Genomic DNA, 17918 nt, shown 5'->3' on the forward strand with positions numbered 1-17918 from the left:
TTTCTTTCTGTATTTCATATGTTTTAGTTGAAAGCAGACATGTTTTTAGAACAGTAGAGACTGAAGTCAGTAGTATTTATGCCTGGAAATGGCCATGTCTCTTCTTTTGCTTGGCTTTTGTTGTAGGAGTTGTGTCAGGTTAGTCAGAAACTGAACTGAGTTTGGGTTTTGTTGTCATTGTGCTTATCCTAGTTCAACACAGGCTTCATATTCTTCCAGTGCAGGGGTCCTTAAACTTTTTACACAGGGGGCCAGTTCACTGTCCCTCAGACCGTTGGAAGGCCGGACTATAAAAAAAACTATGGCCTGACCAGGTGGTGGTGCAGTGGATAGAGTGTCGGACTGGGATGCAGAGGACCCAGGTTCGAGACCCCGAGGTCGCCAGCTTGAGCACAGGCTCATCTGGTTTGAGCAAAGCTCACCAGCTTGGACTCAAGGTCACTGGTTCAAGCAAGGGGTTACTCGGTCCGCTATAGCCCCACGGTCAAGGCACATATGAGAGAGCAATCAATGAACAACTAAGGTGTCAAAACATGCAACGAAAAACTAATGATTGATGCTTCTCATCTCTCCGTTCCTGTCTGTCTGTCCCTGTCTATCCCTCTCTCTCTCTCTGTCTCTGTAGAAAACAAACAAACAAACAAAACTATGAAAAAATCCCTATGCACACTGCACATATCTTATTTTAAAGTAAAAAAACAAAACGGGAACAAATACAATATTTAAAATAAAGAACAAGTAAATTTAAATCAACAAACTGACCAGTATTTCAATGGGAACTATGGGCCTGCTTTTGGCTAATGAGATGGTCAATGTCCAGTTCCATATTTGTCACTGCTAGCCGTAACAAGTGATATGATGCCCTTCCGGAGCCGTGACGCGTGTGTCCTGCATCACCAGAAGTAGTACTGTGAGCAACACAGCTCACTGACCACCAATGAAAGAGGTGCCCCTTCTGGAAGTGCGGCGGGGGCTGGATAAATTTCCTCAGGGGGCTGCATGTGGCCCGCGGGCTGTAGTTGGGGACCCCTGGTCTAGTGTTATCCTTGTGCTTAGCATGAGGGCTGGCTTACCAGAGTTGTTTTTTTTTCTTAAAGTCTGACCCACTCTTAGCTTCTCTTTGTACCTGCCTCTCAGAGAGGCCTCTTTTCATATTTTTGCCCCCCCCCCCCATCCCCTACCTGCAGTAGATCTTCCATTATTTGTTACTCAGTGCCTCCTAAGTTGGTCTGGGGGCCAGGGAAGTGATGTTTTCTGTTGGTCTGGTTCAGCCGCAGCCTTAAGCAGTTGCTATGTTGGGGCTCTTGGTGTTCTCAACCCATGTTCCCTCAGAGGTAGAAAATAGTCTGAACCCATAACATTTTCCTGTCTTTTGCCCTGCTTCATGTCTTTTTTGGTCCCTTTTTCCAGCTTCAGTCAGCTTATGGCTTTTGTTCTGTAAGGGTGAAGGATTCTGATAGGGCTTCATGGCTTTCCTTGGAGCAGCTACTTTTCTCTCCTGAACTGTGCACCACACAGGAAGGAGGCCTTTCTCTGATTTCTTACATTGCCTCCACACTTTCTCCCCAGTGGCAGATGAGGTCTCTAGGGAAGAATCTGTGAGTGGTTACAAATTCCCCCTGTTCTGTGGCTCCCAGGGGTTCTGTACTCTCATAGTAACCCATACTTAGCTTTTAGCTATTTGTTAAAAATTTTAACTTATTTTTTTCCCCTACCATTTATATAGCACCTGGTATCTGCTCCAGGTAAGCAAGTTCTCGTCTCCTATTTCTCCTTGGAGGTACCTGTGTTTCTTTAGACTTCAGGGTCATTGATTGTCCTGCAACCTTAGCTCTCTTATGGTTTCTATCAAAATGTTATATTTGTTTAGATTACCCTCTTGTTGTAAAAGTGGGAACAACTCTATTTCCAGCATTCTATATCTAAATAGAAGCCAGGAATTATTTATGCTCTTTAAAATTTAAGCTGCTTTCTTTTTTTAAAATATTTTATTTATTCATTTTAGTGAGAGAGGAAGAGGGAGAGAGCAAGCGAGCGAGAGAAAGACAGGAACATCGAGCTGATTCTGTATGTGCCCTGACTAGGAATTGAACTGGCAACCTTTGTACTTTCTGATGATTTTCTAACCGACCAAGCTATATGGCCAGGGCTAAGCTTTGCTTTCTGTTGTAGCCAATCTTAAATTACAATTTTTTTAAAAAGTGAGAGTAGTGGAAATACAGAGACATACTCCTACATGCTCTCTGACCAGGATCTACCTGGCAGTCCCCATCTGGGGCTGATGCTCTGCCCACCTGGGGCTGCTCGAAACCAAGCTTTTTTTAACACCTGAGGCAGAGACTCCATGGAGCCATCCTCAGTGCCTGGGGGTGATTCGCTTGAACCAATCGAGCCATGGCTGCGGGAGAGTAAGAGAGAGAGAGAAAAAAAGAGAGAGAAAAGGGGGAGGAGGAGGAGAGGAAGAAGCAGATGGTTCCCTCACCTGTGTCCCCTGACCAGGAATTGAATCTGGGACTTCCACACATGGGGTCAGTGCTCTACCATTGAGCCAACTGGCCATGGCCTTAAATGACATTTAAGGATAAATTAATTCCAGTGATTAATGACAGAAAGTATAATGCCTTACTACTGAAGTTTATAATTTTACACCTATTTTAAATTACATTTCACTCTTAGTAACATCATGTTTTTATAAGTACATATTTTTATACTTTAGGGAGAATCACTGATACTATAGAATTTTAAAAAATATTTTACTTTGAAGTGAATTTAAATCAGGAGGATTCTTTTACAGTTTAGAATAAGATAAACTATCTGAAAGGTCTTTACAGAAAATTTAAGTTGTGGTAGGTCCAATGAAAGGTCATACTTCATACCTTTCTGTTATTTATGAAAAACATAACTATAGGAAATTTTATGTTTATATTTAATTACAATAAAAATTTCGGAAGAAAAAGCTGAAAATTACATTAAATATCAAAGGAAATTTGATCTCACATAAAAAAACATTGGTCTGCACACTTCCTATTTATGTTTTTAATATGTCAGGTACGCAGCATTATTAGCTAAACATCAATATCCAAGGACTGATGATAAAAGAGAAGTACCATTTCTGGTCTCATCTTTAAACTTATATCTTTTCACACAAGGTCTTGCCTTCTGCTTTATAGGAAAAATAGAGATCATCGGGTTTCAATTTTATCTAGCTCCCATCATTCCTAAATCCTTTGTACTATAAACATTTGTACATTCACACTTACTTGATTTCAATCTTTCCATGTCAGAGGAAGTGATTTTCCTGTTCTCATCCAAGGTTAATATCTTTTGCCTAGACTCTGAGTTCCATTTCTGTCTTCTCTAGAGCCTTGTCCCATCAATTACTCTACTACCCTCTTATAATTTTATTATTTCTGCAGATCTCTAACTGCTTTAACCCTGTGTTTTCTCATCAGTTCTACATTGACCTTTAAGAGAATGAATTTTGGACCCCCAAAAGACCCTAGTTTTATAATTCCAGCCCCACTTGAGTGTATGTGGGCAGGCCACTTAGCCTCTGTGAAGCTTAATTTCTGTAAAATGGGGATGAGATTTACTACAAGTTTGTTTTGAGGATCAAGTATAGTGGAGTAATCAATATGAAGCTCCCTCTTTCAAGTTCTAGCATATGATAGCTTCTCCACAATGTTTATTCTCCACTTTCTTTCTTCCTTCAGAGCCAGACTTCTTCTTCATCTTCCTTTTTTCTTTCTTCATTTTTCCTCTTCTTCCCCCTCCTCCTTTTTCTCCTCCTCCTCCTCTTACTCTTCTTCTTCTTTTGACAACCAGCAGCATCTATTTATTGGACAATTGTATTTTCTTTCCTAATAGATACATATGCCTATTGCTTTATTCAGGTGTTTGTACATTCTAGCCAGGTAGGCGTTCCTCTAGAGGAGGAACATACAATGAAAAAGACACATGGGGGAAAATGTACCAGTTGTCTTTAACCTTTTACTTTTGGGGACTGGTGAAAATAGGGGAATTGTTTCGGGGACCACTAAGGCAGAAATCACCCCGAGCATAAGTGAATTTGACTAAGATCTTTGGGTCTATAATCTTCATACAACATCAGGGTGTTTAACTCTTTTGCAGACCAGCACAGAATTTCTGGCAGACTGGTTCGTAGACCAGTGGTTGTAAAACAGTGCTATAAACCGTTTTCTTTATCTTTTTCTGATTAAAGAAAAAAAAAAAAACCTGCATAATCAATACCACACTCGTAAGTAAGAGTGGGATATAAAACTTGATCGTTGTGGACCTGCACGTATGTCTATCTTCTCATCTCACATGTATAGTGTAGGGAGCTGCTGCTGTCTACTAGCGGCATCCCTCAAAATAAAAACAAGAGTCAGGAAGAAAAATAATTATTAACAAGAGGAAGCGCAAGAAGGCAGCTTCGGAAGGTATGGCACTGTTCAGTAGAAGGCGGTGCACAGGAAGATCCAGCTGCTCTTCTCCTTGAACTCCTGCAGCAGCTTGTCCGTCTTGTTCTTTGTGTCATCAGCGTGCCGAATGTACTGGTAGAGCTCACAGTGGAGGTATGGCTGCAGGGTGGCCTCTTCGTGGTTGTCCTGGATGTTTGTGTTGATCACATGCCCTGCTGGCAGGTCTCCTGCTTTCTGGAATTCAGATATTCTCCCATCTCATTCTACACTTTTGTCTTCTCAGGTGAGGATCAGGTCTAACAGGTCTTTGCAGTTCTGGAATCTTTCTGGCCTGGCTTGATTTGCTTATTTCTGTACAATAGGAGCAAAATGGCATGGTATGTGTAGAGTTCTTTGTCTTTCCTAAGGAGATCATTGTGCCTCTAATTGTATGTGGTTTTGAAATCATAAACATTGGGCTTGCTGATCCTGGAAGCTTCATGTGAGTCCCTGTTCCGAAGGAAGGGACCCTGAATCCCTGTTTGCTGAGGGTATTGTGTGCCTCCATGCTCTGGTTCTGGTTGCTCAAGGAGACTGTTGCTACCCACAACTGTGACAATGGCATGGTGGCAGCCACATGGTCTTCACTCTCCTATCCAGAGCCAGACTTCTTGAAAGAATGGTTTATATTTGTAATCTCTACTTCCAGTGAGGCTTACAACCCAACAACTCTACTGTAACTTTGCAGTCTAACATTGTCAGTGATCTCCTAATTGCCAAATCTAGTGAACACTTTTCAGATCTTCAACATTTTGCTTTCTCCTTCTAACCCTTAAAATCATGCTACTACAAAGCAACCAGAGAAAGCTTTCTTTTCTTCTTTTCTTTTTAAGTGAGAGAAGGGGAGATAGTGAGACAGACTTCCACATGCACCTTGACCGGAATCTACCTGGCATCTAACCCCCATTTGGTGCCAATTCTCGAATCAACAGAGCTCTCCTCAGTGCCTGAGGCTGATGTTTGAAGCAATCAAGCCACTGGCTGCGGAAGGGGAAGAGGAAGAGGAAGAGAAGGGGGAGAGGGAGGAGAAGAGAAGCAGATGGTCACTTCTTCTGTGTGCCCTGAATGGGAATGGAACCTGGGACGTCCATACACTGGGCTGATGCTCTGTCCACTGAGCCAACTGGCTAAGGCCAGAGAAAAATTTTAAAATATAAAATCAGCCTTTTGGTAACTCTCTATCATCTACTATTCTACAGGATTAAGTACATAATTTCTGATTAGAAAAAAAGCACTCTTGCTCTAGATTTGCATTGTCTAGTAAGGTAGATTAGCAGTCATATATTGCGATTTAAATTTAAATTCAAGTTAATTACAATGAAATAAAATATAAAAAGTCAGAAAAAAGTATGTAAAAAGTCAGTTTCTCAGCCACATTAGTCACATTTGAAGTGTTCGGTAGCCACATGTGACTACAATATTAATTAATCTAGATATAGAATGTTATTGGCACATAAAGTCCTGTGGTCACTACTGATTGAATTCAAGATATTTTGATCAATGTCACCCTGTTAAATTTAATTTTCTAAAAAAAATGGTATTTTTAAAAAAGGAAGACATATTAGTATTATAGCAGACCTAGCTGGGTTGGGCAAGGGAAGCAGAAGTGATGATGCTAGAACTCGTATTATTAACCTACAGAGTCAAGGTTCCTGAAAAGCTGAGCCTTGAAATGAGTATTACTTGGAAAGATCAGCAGGACTGATGGTGGTATCAGGAGAAGCAGGAACTATTTCTGTCATTCTGCTGGACTATGAATGAGGAATAAAAGGAATCTCATTGATTAAATGAGAGAAAGAAATGGGAAAATGTTGGACATTTTGCTTTTTGCATTTGGCTCAGCATTTCTTTCTGAAGGAAAAAAAATGGTGTGTATTTTTATTATTAAGAGAAAGAAATAGGTGACTAAGAAACAGTTTCTTGGGATTTTAACCTTTTGGTAAATGAAACCTCAAACCTGATGTTAATCCATTGGCTTTTTTTGACTTAAAGGAATTTTGCAAATATAATGCTTTTGCTGACCTGAAAGAAACATTTTTATATTCATATTTTTAATAGTCTACTGTAGTCTTTAGATTTATTTTCTGTTCAACTTATAGTCAAGAATGCTGTGACTGTTTTACTCCCATCTGTATAAATTATTATTTTTTTTTAATTTTTATTTATTTATTTATTCATTTTAGGGGGGGAGAGAGAGAGGAAGAGAGAGAGAGAAAAGGGGGAGGAGCAGGAAGCATCAACTCCCATATGTGCCTTGACCAAGCAAGCCAGGGTTTTGAACCGGCAACCTCAGTGTTTCCAGGTTGACGCTTTATCCACTGCGCCACCACAGGTCAGGCTGTATAAATTATTAATGCTGTGATTTTTTTAAGCTCCTGGATATTAATGTTTTAAGTTCCTGAACTTCCACAAGACAGGGTCCATACTGAAGGAGGCAGCTGTAAAATGCAGATGCTGACAAGCAGAAAAACAGAGATTTTTACAAGGAATTATGGGTATTTATGTAACTCTTTAGTTCACAGTTCAATAAAATCATGTTGTTTCCATAGTACTGCCTTCTGTATTAATCTTCTGCTGTCTTGCACAGCTAATTTTAAGGGTGAGAGAGGTGTTAGATTTGTCATTTTCCTATCCTTTCAATCCTCAAAAGGCAGGAATTCTACTGTCCCAGCACAAATGAATCCATTTGAAGCTTTTTTACACATTTGTAACTTTTACTGAATTATTGATGAGGAAAACTTCAGTTTGTATTTTTTCATGCTTGTGAAAGTGAAAATGAATCACAAGTGAAACTGACTATTTATACTTGTTCTTTTTCCTCTTTATGTCCTTTTACAAATGATTTTGAAAAATAAAAATACTGAAATGATAGAGGGGAAGAAATGGAGAAGAGGTGGTTGCATTGCAAGGGTGGATAAAGGGGCAGTTATTGAGATCACTAGGCAACAGGCTGTGAGAAATTGTAGCATTTCTCATTTGTATTGTCTTGTAACTATGGAAGAACCATCATGGAGCCTAACCTGATATTTCTTTTTAATGAAGTCCAGCTGTTGGTCATGTGAATACACACTTTCCTTTGGATATTAAGGGTATGTTTTCTCCTTTCCTATGATGTCTTAAACGGCTACTTAAATATCACCTGAAATGTACTCATGTGCTATTAGGAGTCCCTGTTACACTGGTCACTTTTCTTTATGAATCACAAGTAAAATGTTCACCCCAAGTTGCGTATAAAAACTTTAGAACAAAGAATATGACTTGACCACATAAGTATTCTTTTTTTTTTTTTTTTAATATGAATAGAGCTCTTGTTTTTAATTTGATGAGTAGGGAACTTTCCAACTCTAACCCTCTCTTTACAATCTGTCTTTAATTTGTGAAAAAGATGCATTCCAATTTTTCAGACATAAAACTGTTTAATGGATTTTTTTGGATTCACTAGTTTTCTAGTCATATTGGGTTATCCTGAAATTCAACATATGCCATTTCATGGATTTCAATCTCCTTTTCTCATTTTCACATTTACATTTACTACTTTGATATTAAAAAATAATTAGATGGCGTCTCACCTTACTCCTCCTTATATAATGCACAGTTGCAGCTGTTAGACTGTTTTTATAGTGTTGTTACCAACCAGGTCTTCCCTGAAGTAAATATAAAAGCATTTTCAACATCTTGGATCATTTAGTTCATTTTACTTACCCTCTGTGAGACATAACCATGTATTTTTGCTGCTCTGTGTTTGAGCATGGAACTTGTTATTCTACTATATTCTTGGTGGCACTAAAAAACAAATTTTTTTCCTCTCTTTTCTGGGATCTTCTCCCCATCACCCTTTAATGTTGTAGCAAATATTTAAGACATTCTAATCTCAGCCCTGGGAAGAGCTTGGTCAATTAATCATACTAATATATTCAGATAAAATAAATCTTAAAAACCTGTGTAGTAATCATCTTAGCTAAGAAAACTGAGTAGTAATTATAGGTATGAATATTTGGTTTATAGGCCACAAAATTATTACAATAATATTACTTTGTTTAAAAAAGGAATAAACTGCCCTGGCCGGTTGGCTCAGTGGTAGAGCATCGGCCTGGCGTGCAGGGGTCCCGGGTTCGATTCCTGGCCAGGGCACACAGGAGGAGCGCCCATCTGCTTCTCCACCCCTCCCCCTCTCCTTCCTCTCTGTCTCTCTCTTCCCCTCCCACAGCGAGGCTCCATTGGAGCAAGGATGGCCCGGGCGCTGAGGATGGCTCCTTGGCCTCTGCCCCAGGCGCTAGAGTGGCTCTGGTCGCGGCAGAGCATCGCCCCCTGGTGGGCAGAGCGTCGCCCCTGGTGGGCGTGCCGGGTGGATCCCGGTTGGGCACATGCGGGAGTCTGTCTGACTGTCTCTCCCCGTTTCTAGCTTCAGAAAAATACAAAAAAAAAAAAAAAAAAAAAAAAAAAAGGAAAAAAATGCTTAATATTATTTTGAGATTTAAAACATTGTCTGTCAAGTAATATACTCTGTCAAAATTTATAAAGCCTTTAATCCTGTTTTAGGTCTTGTATTAGGTACTTGAATGCCACATGTACTAGTGGGTTGTTTATAATGCATTATATACTAATAAAATTATCCCAAGTAACAGATATATAAGAAAATAACCATGTGACAAAAGGAAGAAATGTTCTTTTCAGTGATAGCTGTAGATAAAAATCATTGAATTCTACTTGTTAGTGCTATCTCATCCTGCTCTGACCTATTGAAATTCCAAATTGTATGTATGTGTTTGAAAATTATCTGTTTTCTTAAATATTTTTAATAGTTATTTAGACTTTTTTTCACTAAATCACATTATATATTTATTTCTTGGAGTTTCCTGATATTAGTTAATTCACTACCAAATTCATATTTGTGGATATTGTAAGGTATATTGGTTCTCTCAAGGAATGATATAAACTATTAAAGTAAAATTAATTTTAGTTTATTTTATAGAAATGTGTTTTTTTATTATTTTTGAGGACAAGAGCTATTGCCAAATCAAGAAATGATACAATGAGAATTTTGATTTAAGTAAATATTGATACTAATTTTCATGTACTATCAGAGGATTATATATGTATTATTTCAATTTATTTATTTTAGAGAAAGAGGAAGGAGAGAGAGAGAGAGAGAGAGAGAGAGAGAGAGAGAGAAACATTGATCTATTTCTGTATCTGCCCTGAGTGGTACACAAACAGTCAACCTTTGTGTACCAGGATGATGTTCTAACCAACGAAGCTATCTGTCAACAGCAGAGGGTAGATTTTGAAACACCTGGAATTCTAGCTTGCTAAGACAGCCTTTGCAATGCTTTCAGAATGAGGTGGATAACTGAAACCCGAAGACCGAGTTGTTTTCTTTCAAATTGCCATATTTTATAAATAACTTTAGGGATTGATACCAGGTTTGTTTAAGAAAAGCAAATAGATTATGGTAAAAATAATTACAATTCTATATTCAGTTGGAAGAATATTTAGTTCTAGATCTTATATGGTGTTTAGTATATTACTAGTACTTAATAAATATTTCATAATTGTCTAGTACATGCTTAACTAAACATGTCTATGTTTAAAATTTGGGTAAAAATGACATTAGTTCTAAGAAGATAGATAAATTCATGGGATTCCTGAAACAATAAATTGAATGCAGCATACAGGGAATCTTTGTAGAGAGGTTTAAAGAGATAGTGCAGGATAACATGGCACCAGAAAACACATTGGTGGTTAACAGGAGGTGGTTGCACGGTGGGAGGAGTGGGTGAAGGTGGTCAAGAAGTACAAACTTCCAGTTATAAAATAAATAAGTTTTGGGAATTTAATGCACAGTATGGTGACTAGAGTTAACAGTACTGTATTATGGATTTGAAAGCTACTATGAGACTAGATCTTAAATTTCTTGTCACAAGAAAAAAATTATATGAAGTGATGGGTATTAACTAAACTTATTGTGGTAATCACTTCACAACATATACCTATGTCAAATCTTTTGTTGTGTACCTTTAACTTATACAATGTTGTATGTCAGTTCTCTCTCAATAAAACTGGGAAAAAAGTGAATATATTCATTGAGAGAAAAAAAGATGGTGCAATATCTTAAGGTTTGGAGAAGAATCACATTAAAAGACACAGCCCTATAATGAGAAAATTAGGAAGGTACAGTTATTGTTTTAGGCTATATAATTACCTATTATTTGGTAGAGAAGGAATAATAAAAAATGTTCTCCAGGTGGGACAGAGTGCCCCTTCTCTGTGTTTCCTTTTTACCCTCTATGTATCCTTATCACTGTATCGCTCAGTACATTAAAATGATCTTTTTGCCTAGATATGTATTTCATTTTATTTATTTTAAAGAAACAGTGAAGTTTAATTCTCAGTGACATAAATTAGCTCTATTTTGTTTGTTAGCATCTATTTTTAGTACACATGGCAATTGCAAGTCAATGTTTAGGTTAAGAAAACAGTAATCTATAGGACTGTGAAATTTAAAATTCTGACAAATTAGTCGATCTTGGGTATCACTAAATATTTTTTAAACTGTTATATAAATATGTATGTATATAAAGTTATATAAATATGTTATGCTATTTATTTTACAAAACAAATATCCTTATTTTCATTTCTTTTTTTTTTTCCTTTTCCAAGTAAGAAGAGGGGAAATAGAGAGACAGACTTCTGAATGTGCCTGGGCTGGGATCCACCTAGCAAACCCTGTCAGGGCTGATTCTCTGCCCATCTGGGTCTGTGCTCACAACCAAGCTGCTTAGTGCATCTCGCTCTTAGTCTTACCCCCATGATTGGAGCTGTAATGGCAGATGGAGTATACTGAGAGAAATTTACTAATAAGGGAAAATTCAAATATATTACCCCAATTATACTAATTAATCATTTCATTATATAGCAGGAGAAATTTTGTCATCTCCTTTTAAAGTAATTTTATTTTTATTTATTTAGTGATAGAGACAGAGAGAGGGACAGACAGACAGGAAGGGAGAGAGATGAGAAACATCTATTCTTCGTTGCGACACCTTAGTTGTTCATTGATTGCTTTCTCATTTGTGCCTTGACTGGGGGGCTACAGCAGAGTGATTGACCCCTTGCTCAAGCCAGTGACCTTGAGCTTCAAGCCAATGACCTTTGGGCTCAAGCCAGCGACCATGGGGTCATGTTTATGATCCCACAATCAAGCCAGCTACCCTACACTCAAGCTGGTGAGCCTGTGCTCAAGCTGGATGAGCCTGCACTCAAGCTGGTGTCCTTAGGGTTTTGAACCTGAGTCCTCTGTGTCCCAATCTGATGCTCTATCCACTGTACCAATGCCTGGCAGGCTAAAGTAATTTTAATAGGTAGTAATTTTTTCCAGCTTTCCTAGTAAATATACTTTCCCAACTCTGAATCAGTTGTTCTCAGTCATGATTTGTGAGATATAAATCTCAAAACAAAATTTGAAATTGGTAAGCTGTTAGTAAAGAGCTAGTTTTATATTTTTATGACATTTCCAGAAGTTGTCTGGGATGTGCAGATTCCATTATAGCTGTGTTTGATTTGGAAGTCTTGGATCAGATCCAGTTCTTTGAAAGATGGATTATGTGAATATATGTGTGTTTTAAGAGTATTAAAATGTGTAATCAAGAAATCCCTTTTGATAGTGTTCTAGCACTTTTGGGCTAACCAGTCCAAGCAACACATCTTATTAATTCTTTAATAACATCTCCTGTCAGGTATTATAATGTGTCCTCTTTGGTACATTTTGAAACAATTTAATTTTGTATGGAAACTTGGTACATTAAAATTGCTCAAATTTTTTTTTTTGGAGACAGAGCATCGCCATGTATTACCTAGGTATTTACTGTTTCTCTTGTTTTCCCAGCTGAAGTGAATAATTAGTTGTTGAAGTGAATAAGGTGACTACCTCTGCTGTGGATTATTAAGTTGTCAGCCTAGAGTACTGTACTATATATGGATGGACCTCACTGAATATAGCAGAGGTAGTCACCTTAGGTGGCGGATATCATATTCCTCTTTGAGAGTCTGATGAAGGCTGTCAGTCCCTTCCCTTCTTGGTACTTTTGCCCCCCAAACAGTACATAGACACATTTGTTTCTACTTCAGTGTTTTGCAGTAGAATACATATAATTTGTAGACCAGTGGTAGCAGCGATGGGGCAAGGTGAGCTGAGTATGAGGAGAGAGCTATCAGAATGATTTGGGATAGTTTAAAATGTACACGTTTTCTTACTTTCTTTGAGGTATTGTTTTATTTATTTATTTATTCATTTTAGAAAGGAGAGAGGGGGAGAGAGAGAGAGGAGAGAGAGAAGGGAGGGGGGAGAAGCAGGAAGCATCAACTCCCATATGTGCCTTGACCAGGCAAGCCCAGGGTTTCGAACCGGCGACCTCAGCATTTCCAGGTCGACGCTTCATCCACTGCGCCACCACAGGTCAGGCCTGAGGTATTCTGATATATCTTGTTAGGTGGGTATGACTAGCTGTTTGAGAATCACTGCTAGAGTAGGCCACTGTTCTTCATATATTGTGTAATATTATTTAGATGTTCAGAGTATTGGGGAGGAAAAAATATGCAAAAGTATATCAGACAAAAATATAACAATTGTCTATAAGGCATTAGGTTAATGTCATTTAATGTAAAAACAGTAAGTTAGTGGTTGCTTTTTAAAAAAAATTGGAGTAAAACCTTTTCCTGTGACTCAAATGAAAAACTTCAGTTGTCTCAACTTCTGGTTTTTTTATTCCTATTCTATAAATTGCCAAATCAATTGTTCAAAAAAATATTGAAGTAAAACAAAATTAGGCAAATAAAACAATTAAGCCTGACTATACCATTTAATTGTGGAGTACTTTGATGTGGTATCTTGTAAGTTCTTAGATATTAATTTGAATCCAAGTTTAGGTTTAAAAATATGTATATTTATTGTAAAAATTTAGCAATTAGAAATGGATACAGAATTAATATTATGTAAAATGAACTATTTTAAGGTGAATAATTCAGTGGAATTTAGTACATTTGAAATATTGTGCATCTACCACCTCTAGCTAGTTGTCCCAAAACATTTTCATTATCCCCCCCCCCCAGAATCCTGCAGCTGTTAAGCAGTTGCTCCCCATTTCTTCCTCCCCTCAGCCTCTGTCAACCACCAATCTGCATTCTGTTTTTAAGGATTTACTTATTCTGGATATTTCATATAGATATACCTATACAATATGTGATGTGTATGTGTGGCATCATTTACATTTTTTTCCCCTGAAGTTAGAAGCAGGGAGGCAGTCAGACAGACTCCTGCATGCGCCCCGACTAGGATCCACCCAGCATGCCCACCAGGGGGCGATGCTTTGCCCATCTGGGGCTGGAGCCATTCTAATGCCTGATACGAAGGCCATGGAGCCGTCCTCAGTGCCCGGGCCAATTTTGCTCCAATGGAGCCTTGGCTGCGGGAAGGGGAGAGAGAGAGAGAAAGAGAAGGGGAAGGGTAGAGAAGCAGATGGGTGCTTCTCCTGTGTGCCCTGACTGGGAATCGAACCTGGGACTTCCACACGCTGGGCCGATGCTCTACTGCTGAGTCAACTGGCCAGGGACTACATTTTTTTTAATTTTTATTTTTTTCTTTTTGTATTTTTCTGAAGCTGGAAACGGGGGGAGACAGACAGACTCCCGCATGTGCCCGACCGGGATCGACCCGGCACGCCCACCAGGGGGCGAGGCTCTGCCCACCAGGGGGCGATGCTCTGCCCCTCCGGGGCATCTCTCTGCCACGACCAGAGCCACTCTAGCGCCTGGGGCAGAGGCCAAGGAGCTATCCCCAGGGCCCGGGCCATCCTTGCTCCAATGGAGCCTTGCTGCGGGAGGGGAAGAGAGAGACAGAGAGGAAGGAGAGGGGGAGGGGTGGAGAAGCAGATGGGCACTTCTCCTGTGTGCCGTGGCTGGGAATCGAACCCGGGACTCCCACACGCCAGGCCGAAGCTCTACCACTGAGTCAACCAGCCAGGGCATCTACATTTTTTATTTATTAATTTTAAAGGGGTAGAGAGAGAAACATTGATTTGTTGTTTCATTCATTTATTCATTCATTAGTTGTCCTCACTGGGGATTGAACCCTCAATCTTAGCATATCAGGATGATGCTCTGAATGACTGAGCTACCTGGCCAGGGTAGTGTATGGCATATTTCACTTAGCATAATGTTTTTGAGGTTCATCTATTTTGTAGTATTTATCAACACTTAATTTTTTTTTATTGCTGAACACTATTTCATTGTGTGTGTATATAGTGTATGTATCCTTTATTCATTTATTGATGAGCATTTGGGCTACTTAGACCTTTTAGCCAATGTGCATAGGGATGCTATAAACTTATGAGTACATGTATTTGTTTGAGTACTGTTTTCACTTCTTTTAGATATATATGTAGGCATGGAAATGCTGGGTAAAGGAAACCATTGTCCCTTCCTTACTCCTACTCTTTTTCATAAAAATATTTTAAAAAATGTTTCTTATTTATTGACTTTAGCCAGAGAAGAAGGGAGATAGAGAGAGAGATAGGAACATCAATTGTTCCTGCATGTGCCCTGACCAGGGATTGAATGAGCAACCTCTGTGCTTCAGACTGATGCTCTAACCCAGGGGTCTCCAAACTACAGCCCGAGGGCCACATGCGGCCCCCTGAGGCCATTTATCTGGCCCCGCCGCACTTCCTGAAGGGGCACCTCTTTCATTGGTGGTCAGTGAGAGAGCACAGGATGCATCCTGTGTGCTGTATGTGGTGGCGCCACAAAGCACAGTGATGCGGGACACACGCGTCAGGGCTCCGGAAGCGCGTCATATCACTTGTTACGGCTAGCATTGACAAATATGGAACCGGACACTGACCATCTCATTAGCCAAAAGTAGGCCCATAGTTCCCATTGAAATACTGGTCAGTTTGTTGATTTAAATTTACCTGTTCTTTATTTTAAATATTGTATTTGTTCCTGTTTTGTTTTTTTACTTTAAAATAAGATATGTGCAGTGTGCTTAGAGATTTATTCATAGTTTTTTTATAGTCCGGCCCTCCAATGGTCTGAGGGACAGTGAACTGGCCCCCTGTGTAAAAAGTTTGAGGACCCCTGCTTTAACCCATAGAGCTATTGGCCAGGCTACTAATACTCTTACAACACCTCTGATTCCAGATGTGTAGGTTTTTCATACCAAGCAATTGTCTAATTTGTGGGCACCAACTGGTGTCCTACAGTTTAATTCAGTTCTGACCCTAACTACCTGGAGTTAGTGCAGATTATACAGGTTAAGGAATCACAGCCACTCACAGCCACAAGACAGTTCCTCCACTTCAGAACTTCAGATACTAATTGCAAGTTGTAGATTGTCACCTGCACTTCTGACTCAATGGCTATAAATCAGGGTTTCTCACAGCCCCCTGCTTGGATTTGATAATTGGCTGGAGTACTCACAGAACTCAGGAAAGCACTTTACTTACTATCACCCATTTTTTTAAAGGCTACTACTCAGGAACAGCAAAATGGAAGAGATGCATAAGTCAATGTAAATGGGAAGGTACGTGGAGCTTCCATGCTCTCTCTGGGGAAGCCACTGCCCCAGTGTCTTAGTGTATTCACCAAGCTAGAAGCTCTATGAATCATTCTGGTTAAGGTTTTTATGGAGGCTTCATTATGTAAACATGATTAATTAAATCATTGGCTATTGGTGATTCAGCTCCATAGGTCTTATCACTTGGTTGGTTCCTCTGGTAACCAGTCCCCATCCTTCAAGAGTCACCTCAGACAAATGCTGGTATAGTTAAGAGGGGCTTATTTTGAATAACAAAAGATGCTTCTCTCACTTAGAAAATTACTAGTGATATAGGAGCTCTGTCCCAGGAACTAGGGATAAAGACCTAACATGTATTTCTTATTGTTTAACAATGATAGACTGAGTCATGTGGTGATTCTACATTTAACTTTTTGAGGAGCTGCCAAACTATTTTCCATAGCTGTTTGTTGTGTACCACTTTACGTTCTTTTTGTACTAGCAACTTATGAGGGTTTTGACTTCACCAATGCTTTTTTTTTTTTTTTTTTTTTTTTACAATGACAGAGAGAGTCAGAGAGAGGGATAGACAGACAGGAACGGAGAGAGATGAGAAGCATCAATCATCAATTTTTCATTGCGACACCTTAGTTGTTCATTGATTGCTTTCTCATATGTGCCTTGACCGCGGGCCTTCAGCAGACCGAGTAACCCCTTGTTCGAGCCAGCGACCTTGTGTCCAAGCTGGTAAGCTTTGCTCAAACCAGATGAACCCACGCTCAAGCTGGCGACCTCGGGGTCTCGAACCTGGGTCCTCTGCATCCCAATCCAACGCTCTATCCACTGTGCCACTGCCTGGTCAGGCACCAATGCTTATTATTTCTTTATAAAAAAAATTTATAATAGACATCTAGTGGGTGTGAAGTGGTATCTCATTGTGGTTTTGATTTGCTTTTCCCTGATGACTGATGATGTCATTTCATGTGTTTACTGGCCATTTGTATATCTTCTTTGCTTCAATCTTTGGTTTTGATGATAAACACCTTTATTCACAAGGTATGTCATAGTAAAGCAAATCATGTCAATCCATATTTGCTTTGCCAGGAATTACTTGCCTTATATTAAAGAATCTAAAAAATTTCCAAGACTTATATAATATTGACATGGGGATTGTATGTTAAATACATGGGGATTGAATCTGCAACCATGGTGTTCCTGGATGATACTCTTAACTGGTTGAGTTAACCAGCCAGGGCCGCTATGATTAAAATTGATGAGATCCTTAAACAGTGTATATCCAGAAGAGAGAGGGTTTGAAGACTGAGCCCTGTGGCATATCAGCATTTAGAATGGGAGGAAGTAGGCAGATGAGCACAGGAGCCTAAGGAGGAGCAGCCAATGTGGTAGAAAAAACTGGAGGAGCCTGACCAGGTGGTGGCACAGTGGATAGAGCATCAGACAAAGGACCCAGGTTCAAAACTCCAAGGTTGCCGGCTTGGGTGTGGGGTCACTGGCTTGAGCGTGGGATCATAGACATGACCCCATGGTTGCTGGCTTGAGCCCAAGGTCACTGGCTTGAAGTCCAAGGTTGCTGACTTGAACAGGGGGTCACTTGCTCTGCTGTGGCCCCCCTAGTCAAGGCACAGAAGAGAAAGCAATCAATGAACAACTAAGGTGCCTCAACAAAGAATTGATGTTTCTCATCTCTCTCCCTTCTTGTCTGTCTGTCCCTATTTGTCGCTCTCTCTGTCTCTGTCACAAAACAAACAAAAAAACAAAAAAACAAAAATACCCTGAAGGACCTGATATCCTAGAAACTAAGTGAAAGAGGGAATGATCCATGATGTAAAATTCTAAGATATATCACGGACAAATTTTGACTATATGTGTATAGTATGGATGAT

General features: G+C 39.4%; 1 protein-coding gene and 1 pseudogene across 1 annotated transcript in view; one reads left to right on the forward strand and one right to left on the reverse strand.

Annotated features, from left to right (window-relative positions):
• The window catches only part of TTC28 (tetratricopeptide repeat domain 28), a 654105-nt gene that overhangs the window by 54358 nt on the left and 581829 nt on the right, over positions 1–17918 (forward strand). The gene's annotated exons all lie outside the window — the stretch shown is intronic.
• LOC136393972 (RNA polymerase II subunit A C-terminal domain phosphatase SSU72 pseudogene) lies at positions 4455–5031 on the reverse strand (annotated as a pseudogene).

Source organism: Saccopteryx leptura, chromosome 2 (assembly GCF_036850995.1).
Source record: "Saccopteryx leptura isolate mSacLep1 chromosome 2, mSacLep1_pri_phased_curated, whole genome shotgun sequence".
NCBI lineage: Eukaryota > Metazoa > Chordata > Mammalia > Chiroptera > Emballonuridae > Saccopteryx > Saccopteryx leptura.